Source organism: Acinonyx jubatus, chromosome C1 (assembly GCF_027475565.1).
Source record: "Acinonyx jubatus isolate Ajub_Pintada_27869175 chromosome C1, VMU_Ajub_asm_v1.0, whole genome shotgun sequence".
NCBI classification, from domain to species: domain Eukaryota; kingdom Metazoa; phylum Chordata; class Mammalia; order Carnivora; family Felidae; genus Acinonyx; species Acinonyx jubatus.
Window position 1 is genome coordinate 136813933 of NC_069381.1, and position 13947 is coordinate 136827879.

At 35.0% G+C, this 13947-nt stretch overlaps 1 protein-coding gene across 5 annotated transcripts in view; it reads left to right on the plus strand.

Annotated features, from left to right (window-relative positions):
* MBD5 (methyl-CpG binding domain protein 5) overlaps window positions 1-13947 on the plus strand; it is a 428915-nt gene that overhangs the window by 131160 nt on the left and 283808 nt on the right. The window lies entirely within an intron of this gene.

The window sequence follows — 13947 nt, forward strand, 5'->3', positions numbered from 1 at the left end:
AGAAAGGAAAGTGGTATGTTTGAGCATATAGAAAAAAATATTGATTTGCATGTAGCAATGGTGTTGTAGTAATTGTACTAAGTACTTAGAAACTAGATGGGTGAAAAAAATGAGGCAGTTATTAACTCCAGGAGATAACAGACATGGTCCTAGTTCACTTCTTTGCTTACAGTATTTACATTAGCTATTTATATGTACATTAGCTGTTTGTGTAACCCAATACTATGACATTATTTTGATATCAGAGATGGGTAGAAATGTGGGATAAGGATACACAAGAATGAAGTCTTCATTTATGATTGGGAGTCAACCAATTGTGTTTAAAATTGATAAATGAAGCAATAAAAGTAGAAGGATATCATCTAGACTCACACTTATATGGTCAACTAATCTATGACAAAGGAGGCAAGAGTATACAATGGGGAAGAACCAGCCTCTTCAACAAATAATGCTGGGAAAACTGGACAGCCATATGCAAAAGAATGAAATTAAACCACTTTCTTATACCATGCCTACACAAAAATAAGCTCAAAAAGGATTAAAGACCTATGTGAGAGACCTAAAATCATAAAACTCTAGAAGAAAACATAGGCAGTAATTTCTTTGACGTCACCTATCTCAACATTTTTCTAAATGTGTCTCCTGAGGCAAGGGAAACAAAAGCAAAAATAAGATATTTGGACTACACAAAAATGAAAAGCTTTTTGCCTAGCAGAGGAAACCATCAACAAAACAAAATAGCAACCTACTGGATGGAAGAATGTACTTGCAAATGATATATGTGATTTTTAAAAAGGCAGAGGACCTGAATAGTCATTTTTCCAAAGACCTACTCATGGCCAACAGACACATGAAAAGATACTCAACATCACTATACAAATATACAAATACTATGCTGTGTTTATTGCAGCATTATTTATGATACCCAAGATATGGAAGTAACCCAAGTGTCCATCAATAGATGAATGGATAAAGAAAATGTGATATATATTAAGTATATATAATGGAATATTACTCAGCCATAAAAAAGAATGAGATCTTGCCATTATAGTGACATGGATGGACATAGAGGTTATACTGCTAAGTGGAATAAGTTAGAGAAAGACAAATACCATGTAATTACACTGATAAGTAGAATTTAAGAAACAAAACAAAGGGAAAAAAGAGACAAAAAGCAGAGACTCTTAAATACAGAGAACAAACTGGTGGTTGCTAGAGGGGAGGTAGGTGAGGGAATAGGTGAGATAGATAAAGGAATTTAGGAGATCACTTATCATGGTGAGCACTGAGTAATGTATAGAATTATGGAATCATTGTACACCTGAAACCAATATGACACTATACATTAATTATACTTCAATTAAAAAACATACATGTAATAATATGTATGTTAAGCCTAGAGATAAAAGGACAGTTGCTTCTGGAGACATAGAGGGGGATGTGGCAGAGGAATGCAATTTTTCACTATAAAACTTTTAATATAATTTTATTTCATAAACTGCCTCCATATGTTACCTTGATAAAAATATCAATTTTAAAAATACTACATCTCACCTTTTTTGAAAGCAAGAGTTAACTGTATGTTGATTTGACACTTTGCAGAACTTATGATACACAAACATTTAAACACAACAACAAAAACACTTTAATAAATGTGCATTTTATCTAGGTTTTCTAATTTCTTGAAATACGATTATTTATAGTATGCCCTTATAATTCTTTTCATTTCTGTGTAGTTGGTAGTGATATCCCTCATGTTCCTGATTTGACCTGAGATTTTCTTCTTTTTTTTTTAATACGGGCATTTACAACGATAAGATTCCCTCTAAGCACTACTTTAATTGAATCCCATTAATTTGGGTATATTTTGTCTCCATTTTTATTTATTTAAAATCTTTTCTAAGTTCTCTTGTATTATTTTGTTTGACTCATTGATTATTTAGGACTGTGTCATTGAATTTCCACAAATCCATGAATTTCAATGTGCACTTGAGAAGAATGATATTCTACTGTTGGGTCTAGTTGATTTTTAGTACTGTTTCACTCTTCTGTTTCCCTGTTGACCTTCTGCCTAGTTATCCTGTCCATTATTGAAAATGGATTAGTGAAGCCCCCAACTATTATTGTTTAATTGTCTATTTTTCCCTTCAGTTCTGTGACTTTTTGCTTCAAGGATATTGGGGCTTTTTTGTTAGATGCATATATGTTTACGATAGTTATTTCTTTCTGATGAGTTGATCCTTTTATTTATAAAAGTATTATAAAATGTTCTTTGCCTCTAGGAAAAGTTTTTTCCTTACAGTTTCTTTTCTCTGATGTTAGTTTAAACATTCCAGCTTTCTTTTGATTACTGCTTATATGACATATTTTTCATACTTTCATTTTTAATCAAGTTCTGTCTTTGAAGCTAAGGTGTGTATCTTATAGACAGTATACAGTTGGAACATTTTTTTTTATCCATTCCACCAATCTCTGACTTTTGATTGGAGTGTGTATTACATTTACATATAATGTAATTACTGATAAAGTAAGAATTACATCTGCCATTTTCCTGTTTGCCGTGTTTCTAATGTCTTCCCCCATTTTTCCCATTCCTTCATTGTTGCCTTCTGTATTTGACACATTTTTTTAATATACTATTTTAATTTCCTTGTTTTTTTTTTTACTATGTTTTAGAATTGTTTTGTTAATGGTTGCCCTGGTGATTGTTAACAATCTAGTTTAGATTAATACCAACTTAATTTCATCAGAAAAACTTTGCTCCAGTATAATTCTGTTTACTTCCCTTTACTTTGTGCTATTATTGTCATATAAATTACATTTTTATACATGGTAAACCCATCAACACAGTTGAAAATTGTGTTGTTAAAATTGTGTAGCTGTCTTTTAAATTGTGTAGCTGTCTTTTAAATCATGTAGGAGAAGGCAAGAGTTACAATGAAACATAATATCTCTACTGTGTTTTATATTTACGTATGTAGTTACTTTACCCCTGCTCTTGTTTCACTATGCAGAGCCCAGCGTGGTGGGGAGGGAGGGGCTCAAACCCATGAACCAGGAGATCATTACCTGAGCCAAAACCAAGAGTTGGACGCTTAACAGACTGAGCCACCCAATTGCCACTCTTCAATTTTCCTTTCAATTTTTGTTTGTTGTTCAGCCTCTTGTTAGCCCCAAGAGTTAAACAGTTGCTACTGATTTCCTTCAACAGCACAATGCTTGGGGAGAAGATTGTTTGCACAGAAGTAGCTCTGAGTCATGAAATAAAATGCCCTGAAAATGGAATCATTTAATGAGGTGTCAGATAAGGCAAAATAGTGACAGTTTTCTGCAAGTGGACATTTCAGGGAATTCTAAACCTGTCCTAATCCTTGTGTGCTAATAGGTTGGTAGTTTATACAGCTACCAGAGTTGTCAGGCTCTTGGTTTTCAAGGCTACTCCAGAACCTGAGAAGGAAATGAGATTAAGAGAAAAATGAGATAATTAAAGTTAATTTCCAGAGTTTTGAAAAAGACGATTTTGCCAGTTTTGCATTGCTTTTGTGCACAAGTTATTTTTGAAGGCCTTTACCATTCCAAATAATTGAGCTATGCTTTTTAAAAGACAAATACCATATGATTTCATTTATATGTGTAATCTAAAAAACAAAACAGATAAACAAACAAAAAGTAGAATCAGATCTATAAATACAGAGAACAAACTTAGGGTTGCCAGAAGGGAGGGGGTGAGGGGAAAAGGAAATGGGTGAAGCAGAGTGGGAAATACAGGCTTCCCATTATGGAATAAGTCATTGGAATAAACAGTACCTTAGATATTGATACATGGAGCTATCTCAGTTTGTTGTTGTGGTTGTTTGGTATTCCACAGATGCATAGTTCATTATTTGAACATTTTTTTTTAGTAACAAATATTTGGGTTGATCTACTGTTTTGTTATTTCTAACAAAGATGGGATGAACATTATTGCATGGGTATCTTTTTGACTGTGTGTCAGATAAATTCCTACCTATGAAATGTAAAGTGTGTTTTTAAATTTTGATGGATGTTGCAAAGTTGCCTCTGCAATGACATTTCATCAGTTTATACTTCTGTTTATGGTAAAAAGAGAATGTGGTTTCTCCTTACTCTTGCCACATCGTATTATCAGGTATATTTTGCCAATTTCAAAGATGAAAAATATCTCTTTATTTTAATTTTCTTCTTTCCTAATACCTTTGCATCTATTTGTAAATATTCTTCCTTCACTTACCACACACACCACACCTGAGTGCTTCGTTTCATATCCTTCACTCATTTTTTTAATTGAGTTTTGATTTGTAATGGCTCTTTGTGAGTTAGGGTAATTAGACTTTTGGTCTGTTTTATATATCACAAATATTCTTTCCTCTAGCTGATTATTTGTTATTTGGCATAGCTTATAGTATTTTTTTCTTTGTTAATTTTTTTTTTTAAGGAGTCAGATTTTCCAGTCTTCTTCCTGTCTTTATGTCTTGCTTAGAAGGGCATTTGCTTCTTCTCAGTTTATAAAAATTCATCTCTTATTTCTTCCAGGAACTTACAGTTCCATTTATATATTTATTTATTTGGCTGGTTTGTTTTCATGAGTGCTAACCAGTTGTCTCTGTATCATTCCCCTGTGATATAAAATGCCACTCTTGTTAGGTACTAAATTCCTTTATGTAGGGAGAATATTTCTGGACTCTTTATTCTTTTCCATTGATTTCTGTGCCAATTTGTCCCTTCTCTCGTGCCAAAATTTTAATGTGTATTTTTCCATACGACCTTTAGAATCAGCTTGTCTTGTTCTGTTTCCCTGTTGAGGAAAATTTTCTGTTGTTACTTTTGTTGAGATTACATTAAAACAGCAATCTCAATTTTTGTATAAATGTCAAAATCATGTGGAAAGGTTGTTAAAACATAGTGTGCTGAGTTTCTGATGCACTAAGTCTGAGTTGGAACTTTAGAATTCGCATATCTAAAAAATTCAAATGGTGATGGTGCTGCGCGTCAGGGGCACCCTGCTTTTGGAACGACTCCAGTAAATATGTACTAATATTGAGACATCCATCCAGTATTCATTCTGATGACAAGGTATGCCATTCCATTTATGTTCTGTTTTCTCAGAGTTTCAATGTTTTCTTTATATTGATAATACTTGTGTTTTAAATTCATTCCTATGCATTGTAATACAGGCTAGTTTATAATTATTACTTAGTATCAGAGACACCACCCCCTTATTTTGCAATTTGTGAATCACTATTTTAAATATTTATGGTTAGCAAGCCTTGTTCAACTTATTGCAATGGAAGTAGGGGTTCATATTAAGTTACCCTCTGGGAAATTGGAACAAATGTTGGGGAAAGCAAGGAAGGTGAGCTTTGATAAGCAGATGTTACTTAAGTTTTTCCACTCACGGCTTTAAAATGTTTCCTTCATTCTGCTAGAAAAATTAGTTGGCATAATCAGCTCTTCTAAAGTATAGTAAAACCTCTGAAAAGTGTAGGCCTCACTCAGCACATAAGGTGAATTACTAATATTTCGATGTGTTTCATTTATATAGCTAGAGTTTGGGTTGTATATGTAAATTTAGAGGCCAAAGGACATTCCCAGGAAGGATGAAAGTCTTTGTAAATTTCAAAGGCAAAGGATGAAGGAATAGATGAAGACTAACAAAAAAGATACTCTTACAGAATGTTAAGTGTCTTTCAGGACCATCGCAGTATGTCTTATTGCCTAGACTGAAGATATCTGAAGATTATTTTTAAGATCTGCAAGATAAGTTCAGTCGAAATGTTCCTGCAAGATAGTATAATCCAAATTACTATTTCCCACTCAGCCTAGTATTTTTTCCCTTCTCCTTCTATTGGTAAAACAAAACAAAACCAAAACAAAACAAAACAAAAAAACATGTTCTCCATCCTGTTCTTCAGTAATAGGAACATACTTTAGGGTATAGTTGAGGATTTTCTTACTTACTGTAGTAGGCAGAATACTATCTCCATAGAGATGTCCATATTCTAATCTCCAGAACCTATGATATGTTACCTTAGGAGACAAAGGGGAATTAAGGTTGCAGATGGAGTTAAAGTTGCTAATCAGCTAACCTTGAAAGAGGGCGATTATCCTGGATTATCCAGGTGGGCCCCCTATAAACACAAGAGTTCTTAAACGTGGAAGAGGAGGGCAAGAGAGGCCGTAAGAACGATTTCATGTGAGAAGGACTCTTCCTGCTCTTGTGGGCTTTGAAAATGGAGGAAAAGAACCACAATCCAAGAAATATGGGCCGCCTCTAGAAGCTGGAAAAGGCATGGTAGCTGATTCTCCCTAAGAACCCACAAAAAGGAATACAGCTATGTTCAGCCTTCACCCAGTGAGACCTATACAAGGTCATTGACTATAGAACAACAAGGTAGTAAAAAGCATTGTTTTAAATCATAAGTTTGTGGTAATTTGTTTTGGCAGCAAATAGGAAATTAATGCAATTATTAAACTATTAGGACAGAGCACTCAAATCCTGATGCTTTGTTGTGTTAGTAAACATTAACAGGCAGGTAAAATGCTTAATATGCTACAAGCTTCTTTTCTTTTTTTTCTTAAATTTTCAGAGTTTGTTCATACATCAAAAGGTTAACATTTTTTTCAATTAACATCAAAATTTTTGGAAGTCTTATATCTCAGAGTTCATTTAGGGAAATACTTATCTGGAAATCTGGTCTATCTGCAAAATGACTAAGGACCTCATTGGTATATCAGCCTGGAAAACAGCTGAGTCAGAATTAAGATTGAGAGCTTTGGAGTTGGACGCTCAGAGACCTAAAAGCTCTGCTGGGACTGGCTGTGTGACATTGGATACGTTATTTAACCTCTCTATGCCTCTTTTTTCTTCTAATATAACTTAAATCATAAGGTTATGGTGACGATTACCTGAGATATGTATAGCGCTTAGCATGGTTCTGGCCCATAGGCAGAAAAATTATAAAGTGAAGACACAGAATTTCAAAAAACAACAACAACAAAAAATCATTGTGGTGCCTTTCATCATAAAAGCAAAAAATTTAAACAACCCAAGAGTTCCCAAAGGCATAAATATAAGCAATTGATATTCTTAATAGCATTCTTAAATTATCAAGTATAAGATTGTTTGGGTTTTTTTAATTCTTTTAAAGATCTTTAAAATATGTGAGTATTGGTGCTGAAGGTGGCAAGCCTTTTTATACCTGGAAAATTAATTTATGTGGAATTTAAATCGAGAGTGTCAAATGAGCAAAACATTTATCAAGTGTATTTCTATTATGTATTATGATTCAAATCTTAGCTCCTCCACTTTTTTTTTTCATCTATACAGCCATGAACCACTTCATCTTTCTTCAGTTTCTCCTATAAAATTTAGGTAAATAGAATAGCTACCTGGTTGGGAGGATTAGAGACAGTATATTTGAAGCCCCAACCATCTTGCATAGCACACGAGTGCTCAATAAGTGCTGGTTATTCTTGATTGTTATTTTGTGCTCCTGTAAACCTGCATTGGCTAAAAGCAGCGATGACCTAATTATGAGATACTATGAGTCCTTCTCTTCCTTTATTATAGTTTCTAATCCACCTGATACTTCTACTGAACTTAAAATTCTCTCCTTTCTCCTTTTCTGGTGTTCTTCCTACCCTTTGGTTATTTTTTGTTTCCCAGACTTTTTTGCTTACCCTTCCTCCTTTGCCCAATCCTTAAACATTGGTGTTTCCCAATGTCTATAGATTTTTAAAATTTTCTTTCTCCTCTGCACGTTGTTTCTGAGTATCATATGCTTCTTGCACCAGCTGAAAGCTTTTCCCTGAGCACCAATTGTAAGTCTCAGAGACCTCTTCTAATTGAGCATTATCCAAAAGTGAACACAGTCGTCTTCTACATACTTTTTTCCCACTCTGTTACCCATGTTGGCAATACTGTTCATTCGTTTGTTCAGTCGTTAATTATTTAGACATTTATTGAATGCCTACTATGTTCTAAGCCCTGAGGGTACAGTAGTGAAGTAAACAAATGAACAAATCTTTACACCTCAGGGACCGTATTTGTAGTGGATGAGACAAAGCAAATAAATGCATTGTGTATCTGATATAAATTCTGTGGGGCAAAATAAAGCAGGAAAGAAAACTAAGGAGGACCAAGATGTGGATAAAGGTTACAGTTCTGAGTGGGATGCTTAGGAAGTCATCATTAAAAGGTATCATTTGAGCAAACACCTGAAAAGGTGAGGGAGCAAGTTATGTGGATATTTGGGGGAAGATTCCTCCAGGATGAGGAAACAGCAGCTGCACATGGTGTGTGTGTCTGGCATTTTGGGGAAACGATGAGGTAGCCATCATGCCTGGCTTGTGGGAGAGAGCAGTAAGAGAAGGGTCAAAGAGATTATAGGGACCATGATTGTCCTGTCTACCCATTTTGTTAAAAATTGGTAACAATCCTTCAGTACTCACTCTGTCATTTTCCTTTTTTTCTTCCTCTTACCTCTAGTAAGTCACCAAGTTTTATTGATTCCAACTCCTATATTACTGTCCTGTCTGTCCTCTTCATCCTCCCTGCCTTTGCCTCAGTTCAGGCCTTTCTCATTGGTCACCCTACTGATTGGCTGCTAGCTGCACACTTCATATTCAGCACCCATTCAAGAGCTATTTTTTTTTTAACAACTTCTAGTTTTAAGCCCAGCACTAGGTATTGTGAATATAAGGGCCATCAAGCTTGCCCTTAAAAAATTCATGGTAACTGGAGAGAATCATACAGGCAGTTAGTAACATGACCGTGAAATAACTGCTTTAAGAAGGGAAGTACAAGCAGTCTTAGTCACAGTAGATACGTAGCTCCAATTTATGAGGGTTAGTGCAAGCTTTTGAACAGAATTTACCTTCCTGTTAAGATCTAAAAGATAATTGGAGCAGTTAGATCCTCCTAGAGGTGATGGCATTTTCAGGGGTCATGTGAAATATGACAGGAAAATGTTGAGTGGAATCATTTCAAAACATACAATGTCTTATACAAGATCTTTGAGAAGAATAAGCAGAAAGAATTTGTAGGTTTTTTGTTGGAAGTTATGATTAGAGATACTCTTTTGTCTAAGCTTCTTCGTATTGGATTTCGAATCTCAGTCTACCATAATTTATTCTTCTTCATATCAGTTCTTCAAGAATTACAAAGGAACTGTTGCCCTCTCTTTCTCTCGCCTCTTAGCTTGCATGGCATTTTATTTGTACTTCTGTTGTTACGGTGATTCGTGTGTGATTTTATATCCCCAACTGCTTGTTCTCCTTCAAATGTTCAGATGCATCTAAAACCTGTCTTGAGCACAGTAGGGTTTCAAAATGGTATTGCATTGATTTAAGAGAGAAGACCTAGTTATCTTCTTTAATGTTAGTTTAATGGAGGAACTATGATGTTATAATGCTAACAATATGGAAGTCTAAATAACAAACAAATCCAATTATATATGCAGAGATACCTACATTAGAGTTAATAGGGGCACCTGGGTGGCTCAGTCAGTCTTTAAGCATCTGACTTCGGCTCAGGTCATGATCTCATGGCGAGTTCGAGCCCCACATTGAGCTCTGTGCTGACAGCTAAAAGCCTGGATCCTGTTTGCGATTCTGTTTCTCCCTCTTTCTCTGCCCCTCCCTCGCTTGTGCTCTCTCTCAAAAAAAAAAAAAAAAAATTAAACAAAAAGAATTAATAAATCATTTAGAGCTTCAAGAGCTAGGTTTTATTAACAAAACAGGAAATGCTTTAGATAGGTAAGCATTTGTTATTTCCTCAGAGATAGACTTCAGTCATACTATTTAAATTTCAGTATTAACCTAGTAGTATCCTTTTATTCCCATATTCTATTTGGAGAAGTAAGCAATATCATTTCTAATCTCTATCCTTGAAGCAAGAAAGAGGGAAGGTAGATAAGCAGGTGAGCAGAGAAGAGAATTTAAAACGTGTATCATGTGTAATTTTGTCTCCTCACAAGATCCTACAGTGGAAGGCTTGGAAGCAGAGGACCTGGAGAGGTTCTTAGTAAACCACAGAGCACCAAGCCTACTCAGAAAACCAAAGTATGGTCTCATCAGAATACCGTGCGAATAGGACTGAGCTGGAGTGAGGTTAAACTTTCTTTTCACTTTTCCCCACTATATCAGTCCTTTCATAAGCACGTGAATCTAAATATTGACAGACACACTTGACAACTTTACCTTTTAGCCAAGTTGAGGTGTGTGTCAGCATTCTTCACAGTAATGAATAATTTGTTATGTCATAAGATCCAAAAGCATTTGTAGACTAAAAGCCAAGCTTGTAAACCTTATATTGTACCCTATTTTTGTGCTATGTTAAATGAATACACTCTCCTTTTTCCCAGGTGGGAATTGTGGTTTGATTTCTAATTAATATTTAGTTGAAAGGATATGTTCAAATTGCATTTTACAGGTGTTATTTTGGAAAGTTTGACTTTTTAACGATTTCTTCCTTCCATTTTTCATATATAATATGTAATATATCTTCCAATTTCCATAATATATAGTATGATCAAAATTAGGTATTATATTAATGTAGTTTATTGAGTGCATTTGATCTGATTTGAATTAAAATCTGTTAGGAAATGAATGTTAGAAAGTAGAAACATCCATGTAGATGTTCTTGGTCATTGCCCTTAGAATTTTGGCATTACTCCATTAAATAGGAAATTACTGAAACCCTCACCCCCAGCCAATTCTTTATTTTGGTAATTTAGAATTGTTTTAGAATTGGGTATACATTTCTGTATTCAAAAGGAGCTAATAAATAGAACTAGATTCCTAGGGCATCATTCCCAGAGATCACATTATCCTAGTCACCTGGAAAAGAGGCCTTATCTGATTTTAGATTATTGTTGACAGCTGTATCACTGGAAATGAAAGAAACCCCTAGAAAAGAGAATTCCAGAGGGAATTTACACCTTATAACATTGCTGAGCCTCCCATGCAGTTTCTATTTTGGTGATGATATTTTGAAAAAAGTCTTATGTGTTACGTTGCTGTGCCATCATGATGATATGGAAAACATTCATTTCCTACAACTCTTTCTTAAACTATATCCAAATCATAATTTTTCTTTGTCTCAATTTCCTCACATATACCCACTTTAATACGTGGCACTGGTATTTATAAGCTACTTCGATCACTTTGTAATAAACAGAGACAGATAAATAATCATTTTACAATGTGATAAGTCTTCCTTTCAACACAACTGTAAGCCATTATCAGAGATAAAACAGAGCAGTGCGGAAAGATGGAGTAAAGCACTAGACAGGTTCAGGTTCTAGCTCTGCAGTTTTCCAATCAACAGCCAGAGCTTTGACCTCTCTTACTCTCTCAGTTCTCTCATCTACTAAATGAGGATGATAACACCTATACCCTAAGATTTTGGTGGTGATTAAATCACCTTTTATTTGGGAAAGTATGTGACATAAACCAGAAACTTAGTTAAATGTTAATTGGATCCAGGTCAGATTTTCACAAGTTGAGAAAAGAAATTTTATTTTGTCCTTTTGAAACCTGTAATCCCTGTGGTCAAATTGTTATAGATATTCCCCGTCACTAGGAATATGAGTCTAGGTGTTGTGGACTCAGAGCATCTGATTTGTGAAGGCATAACAAATGCTGTCTTTGTGCTGTGCTAATGCTGTATTCCTCTGGAGAGGGAGGCTTATTCCTTGGGCCTCCATGTTGCCTCTATGCCATTAGACACCATCCATGGCAAAAGGAGGACATTCTCCCAGCCTCCAAAGCAGGAACAAAACACATTTTGTTACAAAAGCTGTGCTAGATATTGGATTAATTTATTGTGGTTTCCCCACTCCCCCAAAAGCTATTTTATTCTTAACATAAGCAGTTGTCTGTTTTTAAGAATGCAAGCATATTCACTATATTATTTATTGAAAATGGGTCTTTTTCCTACCCTATGACCCAGCAGTAGCACTGCTAGGAATTTACCCAAGGGATACAGGAGTACTGATGCATAGGGGCACTTGTACCCCAATGTTTATAGCAGCACTCTCAACAATAGCCAAATTATGGAAAGAGTCTAAATGTCCATCATGTGATGAATGGATAAAGAAATTGTGGTTTATATACACAATGGAGTACTACGTGGCAATGAGAAAGAATGAAATATGGCCCTTTGTAGCCACGGGGATGGAACTGGAGAGTGTGATGCTAAGTGAAATAAGCCATACAAAGACAGATACCATATGTTTTCACTCTTATGTGGATCCTGAGAAACTTAACAGAAACCCATAGGGGAGAGGAAGGAAAAAAAAAAAAAAAGAGGTTAGAGTGGGAGAAAGCCAAAGCATAAGAAACTCTTAAAAACTGAGAACAAACTGAGGGTTGATGGGGGGTGGGAGGGAGGGGAGGGTGGGGGATGGGTATTGAGGAGGGCACCTTTTGGGATGAGCACTGGGTGTAGTATGGAAACCAATTTGACAATAAATTTCATATATTGAAAAAAAAAAGAAAGAAAGAAAATGTGTCTTTTTGTCACGTGGATCTAGACTAGTTTGTGATCTTCTCCCTGTCAGTCTTTGTTCTGAGCCAAATTTTTGAAGACTATAATTTTCTTCAACCTATTCCATGTCCACACAAAAACTTCTGTACCCAGAGGACTTGTTAATGAAGTAGTGTGACATTGTTGCTTAAAACTTTGTATAGATTGATGGAGAGCCATAGAAATGCTTTTCTCATATTATTTACATGTAGTTTTGGGGAGAAGTGAAAAACAAAAACAGGAGAAGGGAAAGAGCTGGATTAGAATGCTGAGTAATTTTTTAAAAGATTTGTGTTCATTTCCCCTCTTTTCCACAATTTGCTTGATTTTAGAAGGTATGACTTTCAGAAAATAGCTCTATCTTTGAGACTGATGAATTGTATATTTTAAAAATTAGAATATTTCAGATATATTTCATATTAATGAAATTGATAAGAATAGTCTAAGTCATAGTTCTTAATATATACCCATAATACAAACATCTTTTCTTGACTATTTTCTTAAGAAAATGAATTAAAAGTAGAGATACACAGATTTGAGATATGTTCATATTGGGAGGTGGTGCAATGCTAATAATACTTCCCACAAATATTATTTATGTGAAAATGTGTTGTGGAACTCAAGTAAAAAGCTCTACAAATTGAAAAAAAAACCTGTTAGTAATTATTCAAAATTATTTTTGTAAAAGAAATCTAAGAAGAAATGATGAGACTTGGATCCTAGCCCTTTTATCACTATGACCTTAGGCAAGTCAACCTTTTAGCTCTGTTTCCCCTTCTTGAAAATGAAGGCAAAGTCTGGGGGATTGCTAAGGTTCCTTCCAGCTGTAAATATCTATTATTGTTATTACAATTTGATAGGATAAGAAATTAGGTATGCTGTACATAAAATAATTGTTTTACTCAAGAGTTATTAATAGTATAGAATTTTATATTGCAAATTGATCTATTTAGACATATAAAAATTTGAGAGGTACCTGGGTGGCTTAGTTGGTTAAGTGTCGACTTTGGCTTAGGTCATGATCTCACAGTTTGTGAGTTCGAGCCCTGTGTCCGGCTCTGTGCTTCCTAAATGTTTACTACTTTATGCACTATATTTCTTTACCAGACTTACTCTTTCTGAGACAGAAAATATTCTCCTTAGGTGACTCTCTTCCTCTTCTTATTTCCTGTTAGCTTTCTCCCCCGCCCACCCCAAGCACTTTCCCTGTGTGTACACACTGAAAGTAAGTCTGACAACCACACAACCCACAAATTGCAGAGGTGCCCTGACAAATTCCAGGCACTACTCTCTGCAGTAGAAATAGGCCAATGCTTGGCAACTATCTAGTGAAAATATAATTCAGAGGAAATAAATGCATGCATAATTGTCCCAAATAGTATGTATGGTTTATAGCCTGC